We start from the raw sequence: 12198 nt of genomic DNA, 5'->3' as shown, positions 1-12198 counted from the left end.
GCAGAGAACTAATAGCAACAAAGTACTACACCAACAGTGGAAGGACACACGGCTCAGGACAGGGAATGGAGGGCTTGGCTCTCTGCAAATCCCAAACTGACAGCCATCAAGACAAGGTTTTGCCACATCCATTCTTTATCCTGAGACATCAGTAACATGGGTAGGCAACAGTAATGCTTACAAAGCTCTGCTGTGAATGTCCCTATTCACCAGTGACTCCAGTGTAAAGAGGTAGTTGCCCAGATTCCTTACAGCGCCAGAAGCAGTTGAACTCGGCTGTTGGGAACTGCTCTTCCTTACTGCCACAACAGCGCTCTGAAGTGGGTACAACCGAGGAGGCTCCAAAGAGCTCCAGTCTCACTAAACCAAGGATGCTGTGCCACATTTCAGTTTTTAAAAAGTGGTCATTTCCTCTTTACTAGGAATATTGTGGAGGATCAGGCACGCAGCCACTTCCAAACTCTCTACTAATTACTCTCAACTGATAACACAAGAAGGGAGGGACCATGCAACTCAGGGTACACACAGCCTCACTGAGCACTGGCATTAAAATTGCATATGAACGATCTCTATCTTTCAAAAGATAATCGGAATTAACAGGGGGAAAAAATCCCACCAAATTAAAAGCATAGTTTAACTATCAAACTCCCAGAAAAGGTCTCCTTATGTTTCCTTATGTCTTGAGACCCAAGAGTCTACAAGAAGGTAAGCTGTGAAGTTGGAGGCAGCATTATAAAAGAAAGGGGAGGGGAAGCCTAATATCTCTCAAATATATAGAATGGTAGAGGGAAACATTTCATATGCACACTAATACTTCTTTATGAAGCAAATTTAAATGCTGCATGGTTCTGGAGGAAAACAGCAGCCTAAACTGTCTCCCAAAGAAAGCTACTGATTTATCTGAAATTTTGGTGGTGTACACTCCATTCAACAGAGGAATCTGTGCTGTGAAATTGGTGCTGTGGAGGGATATGCAGCACAATTAGGTTCAACGAGACAGAGGTACTAACAAAATGTTCAATTGCATTTGTGACCCTAAATGCATTGATTTAAAATAGTTAGCCATCTAACTAACCTTAGCAACTTCACACTCTATGTTCCAGGGAAGTCCTATTACTTTTGATGAGAAGCACAGATGAGTTTTCATTTTAAAAAGATAAAAAGCCCCAGTATTAATAGAGTGCATTTCAGACCACTGGAACCACTACGACAGATGTCTGGTAATCTCTTAAGCAACAGTATCTTAAGTCTGCCCACACTGTTTTGCTGTTCATAGCTCCATCAAATTCAAAAACTAATTCAAAACCTCTCTAAAACCTTTCATGGGGAATATGAATTGACTGTTTTTATCAGATCTTGTCGTACTGATGCAGACTGCTCCCTACCATCTTACTCTTCTGGTGATTTTATGTCACAATACACAGTTCTTCCAATCTTTTACCTTTTATGAACATTTCATTAGTTTCTGTAGTATAACTGTAATTAAAAAAAATTAAGCATCGATTAAATGCAAGTTAACCAAAACATTTGACAATACATGCTGTAAGGTCTTCAGATCAGGTATATGTTTTGGTTTGTTGTTTTTTTTTTTAATTAAACCTCTGAAGTGCCATGGAACTTAAAATGCTAACTTAATGAGAATTACATTAAATACACTTCAATGAAAGTAGTCATTTACACAGTTCTCTATGGCCTCTCATGTCACAAAACAATTTCACAGAAGCTGTGACATTACCATCTGATATAGTAAGACAACAGAAATGAGCTGACATGGCTTCAGGAGTCACCCAAAACAAAAATAATTACATTTTAGTGTCATTTCTATAAGGAACTCCATAATTCTACTTGATACCTCCAAGCCAACCACAGCAATATACAAAATCTGGCTGTTCCAATTGTAAATAAACACTGTTCCAAATTTCTGTCATCCACAAGTTCCTCCAACAGACATTCTGTGTTTCTTCTTTTGGATTATAAAAACATTAATTATTCTATTAAAATACTATGAGACTACTGCTACTGGATAGTTCACCACTATAAGCACCTTCACAACATGGCTCTTTGTTTTTGGTTCGTCTTCACTATGTACCTGCAAGTTTGAATCCATTAGCAGGGACTATACTAGCCATGCTCAGCACTGCAAATGACCCTCTGTAATGATTCACTGAAAATTAATTTACTAGTTCTCTCCTTATTATATGAGGATATTTTCAGAGTTCTTAGAAAAAAAGATGTGTTCAGGATATACCAGACATAAAATTGGTCCATGAATATATCTCCACATAAAATACAGCATGAAACAAAATGATCAGGTTTGGAATTTTTACAGAATGAAACTGAAACTCTCTTAGGCAAAAGTGCTTTGAACAAATATTCTTACAACAACACTTCTCGCAACACTTTCAGGAATGTCATGACAAGACAGGATTTAAGGGAAGTCAATGATTCTTAGAGAAAACAACATAGTAATTGTAAAAATTTAGTGTTGTTTTATGACTGCCGCTGTAATGTTTCAGAATATTAGAGATATCTTAATCACTTGCTATATCTAATGAACTCTAGTTCACGGGACTAATTCTCTAAAAGACATCATTGTCAAAATGTCAAGGCTTATTACTCCTTCATTTGTCAGTCTTCCCAGCAGTCCTCCTTTTCACAATTCCGTTTTAGAAGCAAAGGAAAACATGTCTTTTGCATTAACTGCAAGAAATGATGATGCAAGAATAGGCAAAAAACGTATATCTCAAAGAGGCTATCCATCTGAGGCATAAAACCAAAAACCTGAAATGTTTTTTGCTTTAATGATTGTGAAATCCTTTTTACAAGAGTAAAGATGTGATGCCTTAATATCATGCCCAAGCTCCAGGTTTTGTTAATTACATCCTACCTACCTAAATACCCCCTGTAGTTTCAATTAGACATGGTATTCTTCTTCACTTCCCGTCTTGATTATTGTGCACTGTTGCTAAGCGCTAGTTAACAGTTGCCACATTCACCCGAAGTTGGCTGCACTTCAGTGGTCATTCAAAGAATTAAATACAAAACATATGGTACAGAACCATACAAAGCATAAAAGCACTTTTAAAAACCACTCTAAAATGTTTAATAAGAAAGACACTACAAAAGGTTATACCACTGAAAGCAAAATCCTTACAGTTTTATGCCCACGCAAAATTTCCTAGAAACACTGAAAATCATAGAGAGATGCATTCGATCTCTTTTTTTAGCTCTCACTAATAAGATTTCCAAGAGTATATTTTTGACATTATACTGAGTATGGTTTTACGCTGAATGAACAGCCCAGCATTCATAATATGGTAGGCTCTACGGTAGAGATACTTTTCCAGATTTCCCTTAAAAAAATAGTTTCATTCCCATCCAATAGTAACTAATTGGAGTCTCCTAAATTACACTACCAAGTTTTCTTCTTCCTTGTATCTGCAGAATACTTTGGACATGACTTGTTGAACCGTCAAATATCAATGCCAAAAGTTATGTGTTTAAGAAGACCTTGAACCAAAGGTGCTTTTCTGAGTTCTAGACAAACTTTTCACACAGTCAGATCACCCCTCCTTTCATCTGTGATCCCCTCATGAGATCTTAAGAAACTTCACATATTTTAATTATCCCAGTGAAAGCTCAGTAATCAGGTTGCCTATTACCGATTATTTCCTTTAGTTTCATATTCTGGGCTTAAGAACTGCATTACCAAAAAATCATCACTATTTCTGATTGTTACATTATCTAGAGCCAAAGCCAACTAATAAAAATTCCTGGTAGGTACATACTGTTTTTTATAACTAAACTCTTTTTCTGTTAAACACCTTAGCCAAAAATTTGTTTTGCACTAACACTATCAACAATAAACAAAAACATATGCTGTATTTGTTATCTGTATTAACAGATGTATAACTAAACCTTCAGGGCTTGGAGCCCAACCCTTTAAAGAGGTAGGCACATATTGAACATTATTCATTGACTTCCTGGAGCATGCTGTTGAAAAATACTTGAGAGTACATGAGAAAAAAGCATGCATACATTCAAAATACGTTCAAATATGTTCAGAAAGTGTTAAGACAAGGAATAAATAAACATTTCTCAGCAGCTCTGAGAATCCTCACACTATCATTATTCCTTTAAAAGAGGTATTTAAAAAGTTAATCCACCAGCTCCATAAGTGCTTTTGTCCTAGCCACAAGCAAATACTTCAGGATAAGTTTTAATATTTTTCAAAGAATTTTTGTTAATCCCACTAGTGCATATGTAATAAGCTTTTCTATCAATGGAAGACCCATCCTTGTTTTTCTTTAGAGGGCATACCCCTTAACAAAATCCAAACTTCAGTGTGCATTACAGTATTTAGAAGCACAGAAAGCTTTAGCTGTCCTCTCAGAGGTCACATATATAACTATATCTGCAACTGAAATACACACCTACTTGCTTCACTCTCGGCTCTGAACAACAGCAATAATTGTAAAAAAACCCCGCAACATTATGCTTCAGTTATTCCTAGTCAGGAAATAAGACATACTTTATTCTTCCACAGCCTTTTATTTCAATCTTTTAAAAAGCCCTTTGTAAGACAGTATCCACGAAGTATGAAGCATATGAAATATTATTTCAGTAATACTTAAAACGCCATTCAGTGGAGAAGTTTTAAGAGTCACCAATTGAAAGAAAGGGGAATGAAGTTATGTAAAAAAGGTCACACCTTCAGTGTATTTAAAGCAAACATACTGACAAGCCGCAGACGTGGGAAATATTTTTCCAGCAGGTACCTTAAAAAGTCTCCTGCACTTTAAACACATCTGACCATTGATAATTCTTAAATTTCAGAATACGGGTAAATATTTGCAGGCTTGGGCCCTAAACAAACAGCAACCCTTGGCCCATCCTCTGGGTTGGCCGAAATCCTATGGTTTAAAGTTTTCACGTTCGGGAGGTTTCAGGGCAGCCGGGGGAGCGCCGGGGTGGAGGGGCCGAGCCCGGCGGTACCTCACCGCTGTCCGGGGCGGGCGGCGGGGCGCCCCCTCATGAACCTGTCAGCTGCCTTGCACGGCCGGCCCGGGTCCCTCGGAGGCGCTTTCCGCCGCCCCCCCCCCCCCCCCCCCCGCCTTTACTTCCCGGCACCAAACAAGTCCCGTCGATCGGCCGTCACCAGGGTGAACGGAATCACCGAGGGGCCGCCTGTGACAGGACTCGCGACGGCAGCCTGCCCCCGGTGCCCGGCCCGTCCGGCGCTGCCCGTCGGGTTGCCTGGCCGCCCGGGGACACCACCGCCCCTCCACGACAGGGACAGCCTCCCCCTCTGGGACGGAGACCCGGCGACCTGTCCTCCCCTCCTCAAAACCCGCCTGCACATGTCCAGAAATGCCCCCCCAACAACGTCTCCCCGCTCCGCCCGCCCCCAAGGCCGACCACCGCCGGCGCTCCCCCCTTCAGGCGAAGCCACCCCCGGACGCGGAGGGGCGAGGCAGCCGAGCCCCCTGCCGGCGGCCGCCCGCATGGCAGCGCGGGGCGGGGGAGCCCGCCGCCCGCCCGCTCTCCAGCAGAACCACCTGCACCCCCCGCGCCCGCCTCCCCCCTGCTCCCCCGGGCTTTGCCGCCCGCACGGTTTGCTCCCACAGCCTCCCGGACAGGGCTCTCCCGCCTTGTCCCGCCTTGCCCCATCGGAGCGGTGTCATCTCTTCCCCCTCCCCGGTCCAAAAGGACGGTAACAAAGAGCTGGAGCCCAGACGGGGGAGGGCACCGGCGGCTCACCAGTGACACTGGCCGCGCCACCGGCAGCCCGCAGCCCCCCGCGGCTGCCCCCGCTCTGCGGGGTGACTGACACTGAGCGCAGCGCCGCCGCCCTCCTGCCACCGCCCCGACCCGCTACCTTTGTGCCCTCCCCAGAAACCGGCGAGAAAGCGAAGTCGAGCCCCGCGCCCCCCAGTGCTCCCTTACCTTGCTGGGCAGGGAGAGAAGTTGTTGAAGCGCTCTCCTTCCACCCCCCCCTCACTTTTTTTTTTTTTTAAATTATTTTTTATCCCCCTCCACTCACACCGAGCAACTGCGCCCGGCAGTCCCGCCCGGCGCCCACGGTGCCACCGTCTCCCTCCGGGTCTCGGTCTCTCTCTCTCCCCGGCGGGAGGAGGGGAGGGAGGGGAGGCGAGGGGAGGAGAATGGGGCGGACCCGCAGGTGCCGCCCCTCCTGCTCTGACAGCGGGGAGGGAGAGGGGTCGGGGGGGCGGCGGGCGAGGGGACCGGGGCGGTGGCGGCGGCGGGGGAGGCGCGCTCAGGTGAGGGGGTGTCCAGCGGGCGGTGGGGCTGAGGAAGGGCCTCCCCGTGCCGGGCCAGGCCCCAGGACGGCGGGGCTGGGACGGGGGGGTGGCCGCGTCCTGCCGGGGACTGAGGTGATGGGTCGGGAAGGGGCGCTGGGATGGGCGCGGGGTAGCGGAGAAGACAGGCGGAGGGCAGTCAGGCCCGGGACATGGCGGCCGAGGCTCGCTGAGGAGGGGGCGAGCTGGCGTGCGACCAGCGTGGGAGGGAAGGGACGAGGCCCTGCACGGAGCGGAGCCAAGGAGGGAGCTGGGAAGCGTCAAAACCCTGTCAGAAATCCGGCGTGGCTCGGTGGCCGGGGGAGGCAGAAGATGGCACTGGGGGTCCGTGAGAGGCGGCCCTGCGGGTGCGGGCCAGTCACGGCTGTGGACAGAGTTTAAAGTCGGAAGGGTCACTCGTGTTTTGTTTTGGGTTTAGTTAGCAGTGGAGCTAGTCCGAGGGCGGTAAAGTAAAAGCTGAAGGGGCTTAACGTGCTAGGAGGATGCTGGAGAGAGACTAGGGAAGGGCACTGTGAGCGTACTTGTGTCAGAGATTAAACTGAAGAGGGCTCAAGGCAAGGCGGGTGGAGATCAGGGGATCCGAGTGCGTTGGAGGGGATGGAAACAGAAGGGTCTGGAACATTAACAGCTGTAAATGCAGCCCAAGTCTGTGTGGGGAAGCGGTAGGTTAGGATTCTTAGTGTGCGTAAAGATGAAGGTTGGACTTAGCAGGAGAGTGGTGAGAAGGAGACTAGAAATACAGCAGGGCGCCCTGAGGGATTGAACTGGGGAAAAATGATTTTGCATTTTCTTCCTTTTACCTTTGATTAAGCTACAGCAATAACCATCTTTTTTTCACTTTTCGCTTTTCAAAGGGCATATTTCTTGAGAGCCTTTCAAAAGCCTTTTTATTCTCTTGGACCATAGCACTCAATCTTCTGCAGCATCCTATCTTTCTGCTTCAACAGCTGAGAAAAAAGTGATAGTGACAAAAAAAGTGGTGGTGGTGTTTGTTTTCTTTGACAGGAACCTGCTGCTATGTGACATTGAGAAAAAGAAGATGTCCAGTACTTCTCTCACATCCTTTTCTTTTGTATTTGCTAGTTAAAATACAAAGTTCCAGCATCCTAGTGAGTGTTGTCATTACCAGTGATAATGAGACTTTCCATCAGAAAGTGGAAGGAAAAAAACTGTCCCTACCTCTTGGAGAAAGCCGAGATGGCACAGCAGTGGTGTGGCACTGCAGTAATGCTGCTCGGCCCAGAAATGAGAAGGGGAGGTCTGTCTAATAGATAACATAGAAGGTTTTGAACATTCAACAAAGTTAGCCTTTTTCTGCATTAACCATGCTCTTTCTGATAGACATTAAGGAGGTTTTCAGTATCAGTTCAGAAGCTATTGGTTCACTAAAGTTTGGTTTACTTTAATCTGAGCAATGCTTTTTGATGGCATGCTGATTTTCACTTCATTTCATTGAATGCAGTGTGAAAGTATAGTAATGGGTGCATGTATCTGTGTAGATAAGTTAGAGACCAAAGGTTGGGGAATATGGTTCTGCAGTCTTCATAGTGAACTTGCCAGGAAAGAATCTTCAAGCCACCTCAGATTATGCAACACATGTGTACAAAATAGATAAATCGCTGCTTTTTATGCATCCATGTGAATTTATATTTCTGGATACACACTTTTTTCCTGCCAGCTTTTTTGGTAGGAAACACCAAAGGAAGTTGGTTTCGTACCAACTTCTTTGGCACTTCTTTGTAGTACTTTGGTACTTCTTAGCTCATGGCCATAGCTGTGAGCTGCAGAACTTTCTCACATATATGTCACAGTTGTTCTCAAAAACAAGGTACCTCCCAAATAAATCTTTGCAACTAGTTTGTTCATTGGCTACTTTGATTCTGAGGTTATGTGATTTTTATGTGAATAGCTAAATCAGTTGGCTTTGACAGGACTAGTCACATACTTGAATTGCTTAGAGCTGGGATTCAGCCGTGGATTACCTGAAGACATGCTACCTCCATTAGCCTAACTATGGTGGTATCTGTGAATTTATAAAGTTGTTAATAATATCACCCTTAACAATCGATAGCTAAAAATTTAGCTGAAGCAGAATTTAAGAGACTTTGGCAAGTCAGATCAGGCTTTAGGATCAAGTCCTAAAGCTTTGCCATTTTGTCTGTTCTAAGTTGTACACTTAATTTTTCTGGAAACTTTGAAGTAGATAGCTGCAAAAGAGATTTAGGCTGCCATTGTAATACGTCTGCTTGTATGGTGTATATGTCAACTGTGCTGTTGATACTCTGCAAAATATAATGGAATTAAGCAATATCAGTGTCAGTCCCTTGAGATGATATTGCCATGTGACCCTGGACAGATTTAGACAGTGAGTTTATTACTACTATTAAAAGTTCATGAGAGATTTGAAAGCATATCAAGGTACCTGTAGAAGCCCTGCTACAGCATATGATTGTTCTAACTTAGATACTGAATTACATCTGAATTGATCCCAGTAATTGCAGTCGAGATTTCCCTTGACATTTCAAACCTTTTAATTTTACTTCGAGGTATCTACTGAATGACTGAGAATTATTTTTGTAGCTTCAGTACAGTAACTCCTGTCTTATTTGGATTTATTTTTGTTTTGCCTTTTTGAAAAGGAAGAAACATTCCTTACATGTTTTCTTCTAACTTTCTATTTTGCCTATCAACATTTACAGCTTGTAGGGTGGTTTCATCTGTACCATCTGTGGGCCATATTGCACATCAGATGGCAGGATAAAATCTGTAACAGGAACGTTTTGCGACATAAAAGTCTTTCAGGTTTTGAAGCCGTGATATTCGCAACACAAATGTGCGGAGCCACTCATGTATCTGAAACAGAAGACACAGAATACCAAAGCAGCTGCTGGAGTGAAATAAAGGAGAGACCACACAGTTTGGGAGACATACAGGCATTGAGAACAAAAGAACATTTTAGGGAACCAGAAAGTGCAGCTTCAAGCAGTGAGAAATTGGAGTCAATCATTAGGAATTATTGACAGCAGATATGCAGTCACACATCAATTAGAGGCTCGCTTTGGGAAGCAAGGTCAATTAATACTGAGGTAAAGAGGCAGCGTCAAAAAAGCACCTGGTTTAGCAAGCGGCATTTTCTAATCCCCAACTAGGCAACATAGAAGAAAATTGTCATTTATGGGTTGGGTTTTGGCCATTTTCATATTCACAGGGCAAGATACCATCACCAATACTATCTTCTGTTATAAAGGACTGTGTGGGAACATAATATGGCACTACAGTCTGCGCAAAGATTGATGGGCCCCCAGTGGAACTATAGAGGTTGATAGGTATCCTTCAGTCCTGAGCCTTCATAATGGATTGCATTGCCCTCTGCCTTTAGGTGTTTCTTCATTTGCTTCATATTTTCTGTTCTGAGAGCAACAGGAATAAGAATTTTTTTTGGATGTAGTGTTCTAAATACTGTAGCTAGTAGGAATTGACAGTTCCCCTCTTCCTAACCATGAGGGCAAACTTCCCAACAGATTTCAATCTTTTTCCTGAAAGTGAAGGTCATCAGTTCATCTTAGATCATTCTCTGAACTAGAGCTTGTATTTGTGTTTGTCATGCCTGTTACATTTAAATATTCACTGATAACTTGATGTATCCAACCTCAGAAATTAGGTTTCAAAAAAACATAAACAAATAAATAACTAGCCACGTAAGGGATCTCTCTGCTTTAATTTCTTGTTATTTGTGAACTACCGATTTCATACACACTAAAATGAGTATTTTCTACCCTGGAAACCCTGGAAATATTAGTATTAATGTTTTTTTTTTTTTTTATCTAGCCTACCAAACCTTTGATATTAAAACTTTGCCTGAATGAAGTGCCTGAATTCCTCAGACATGGTCTTGCCATTGTTAAAAGCCAATTGTAAACTTTGCTTTGACTTCCTTTGTTGGGGCTAAAGCAAATCCCACCATCCTGATGGGTGATTCTGGTAGGGACCTTCTAAAGAACTTTCATCTTTCTGCATGAATCACCAATGGTCTTTTATGATCCATTATACCTTTTTCCCTTTATTGTGATGTGAATTTTTCTTTCCCTAGTTGTAACACTGTAAAGTTGTACTGGGTCTATTTAACATTGTGGCATCTATGAATGAGCACTAGCCAAACACTTAAGAGCTATTCCCTAAAAAAGGTTTATTTTAAATGGATGAAATAGGTGGATAGGATGAAACAGGAAGCAGTGCTGGAGACGGGGAGCTGAAGTATGTAAAATTAAATGTTTTTAATGTAGACACTCTGAGGGCAGAGCTAGGAACTGAATCCAGATCTGAAGCTCAGACACTGCTTCCAATGTCATCATACCTAAGGTTTCTTATTTCTATACTTTTACTGAAATGTTCTTAATAGACATATTTTGGCCTCAGTGGTTTTAGCATTAATATTTAGCGCACCTCCTACAAAAAATAAAAATTGATTGTGCAAAGTAAGATGAAAGAGAGAGTTTCTTACAACTAATAAGAACATACTTGCTTTATCTCTCCATTACTCATTCCATAGAAATTGAGCACCTAATCATCAGGCTTTCCTGGAAGTTCAGCAGTAGCACACAGCCAGTGGCGTACATATACTTTCTATTCCTTCTTGGTTTTGATTGGGTTTTTCAGAATGACCACTGTTACAAGATAATCATTTCACAAAAAGAAACAGATGGTTGTATAAAAGTCGTGGAGCTGATCGCTAGAATCTCAGTTGCCCCGACTGTAGAAACTACAGCCAGATTCTCTTTTTTTAGAACTTTCCATGAAGTACTTGGTATTGCAGTGTCAGCTCTTGTTTACAGGTTGGCAACTGTACCCCATCTGCCATGCAACAAACAGTAAAATGCCTTTTCCTTTGCTAAGAAGCATGCCCTTAACAACAGCAGACTCTATGCTATCAAAAGGGAAAATGCATTACCCTGCCTAAATCAAAGGTGTTCTTTGAACAGGAAGAACTTTTGGCACCTGTATAACTGTGCTGCATGAGAGAGCCTGTAATGGTTTTTCTCTTCATAATTTTCTAAGTGATTTGTGTAATTCAATTTTGTTTCAGATAAGGTAGTGCAAAAAACCCTTTGTAGTACTATCAGCTACTGTGAAAAAGTAAGTTCTGTGTTAAGGAAAACTCTGTAAGCCAGCATTTGTCAAAGTGAGCCTCTACATAGTTTTTATGGGTTTTTTTCCTTGTATAAATTTTGATTTCTTAATTCACTTTCAAGACTGACTAATCCTTCAGAGGAATCCTTTTTAGCAACCAATGTGTGTATTACTTTAGACTGTGGCTGACTGAAATGAATCATGCGGTGTGAATTTGGGTTTTACGATTCAGCCTGGTTTTTACACACCATGGAATTAGCACAGTGCATTTTGACCTCTTTCAATGAGAAGATACGTTCTGATTTTTCCCTATACAATACAATGTTATTAGTACTCTGTCATTTTTAAAGGGAAAATTAAAAGCATGGTAACTGATTGCTTTAAATCATTCAAGAAGAGTTTTCTGATTGTAGCTGGATTTGTTCACTTTAACTAGATTATAAAGAATTTCCATGTATCTTTGAAAGCATGGGTAGGATGCTCATGAGGTGTGTAGATCTGAGGACTTTTTTTCCCCCAGGGATATCTAGATACAGGTTAGTCTTTTGTTCATCAGGAGATACTATGAAAAATAATTTTGCCATGGCTACTTAGATGATTGTGTGTAATAAAAAGGCATACTACCTTCTGTTTAAATGTTTTCAAAGTGCAAGACCATATGAAAAACAACTTCAACAAGATGGAAAAATACGCATAGTACTAACTATTTTATATGATACTGAGCTATACTCTGGCTCTTTCACCATCCGCT

At 42.6% G+C, this 12198-nt stretch overlaps 1 protein-coding gene across 10 annotated transcripts in view; it reads right to left on the bottom strand.

Annotated features, from left to right (window-relative positions):
* Positions 1 to 6117, bottom strand: part of GREB1L (GREB1 like retinoic acid receptor coactivator) — a 142238-nt gene extending 136121 nt beyond the window's left edge. For 9 of the 10 annotated variants that reach the window (XR_012659177.1, XM_075084792.1, XM_075084796.1 and 6 more), the window contains exon 1: positions 5947 to 6037. The gene's annotated coding sequence lies outside the window, so the exon portion shown is untranslated. The other variant, XM_075084794.1, reaches the window with a different exon arrangement.
* Between the last annotated feature and the right edge of the window lie 6081 nt (positions 6118 to 12198).

This window comes from Phalacrocorax aristotelis, chromosome 2, assembly GCF_949628215.1.
Source record: "Phalacrocorax aristotelis chromosome 2, bGulAri2.1, whole genome shotgun sequence".
Classification (NCBI taxonomy): Eukaryota; Metazoa; Chordata; class Aves; order Suliformes; family Phalacrocoracidae; genus Phalacrocorax; species Phalacrocorax aristotelis.
This window is presented reverse-complemented; position numbering and strand designations above follow the sequence as displayed.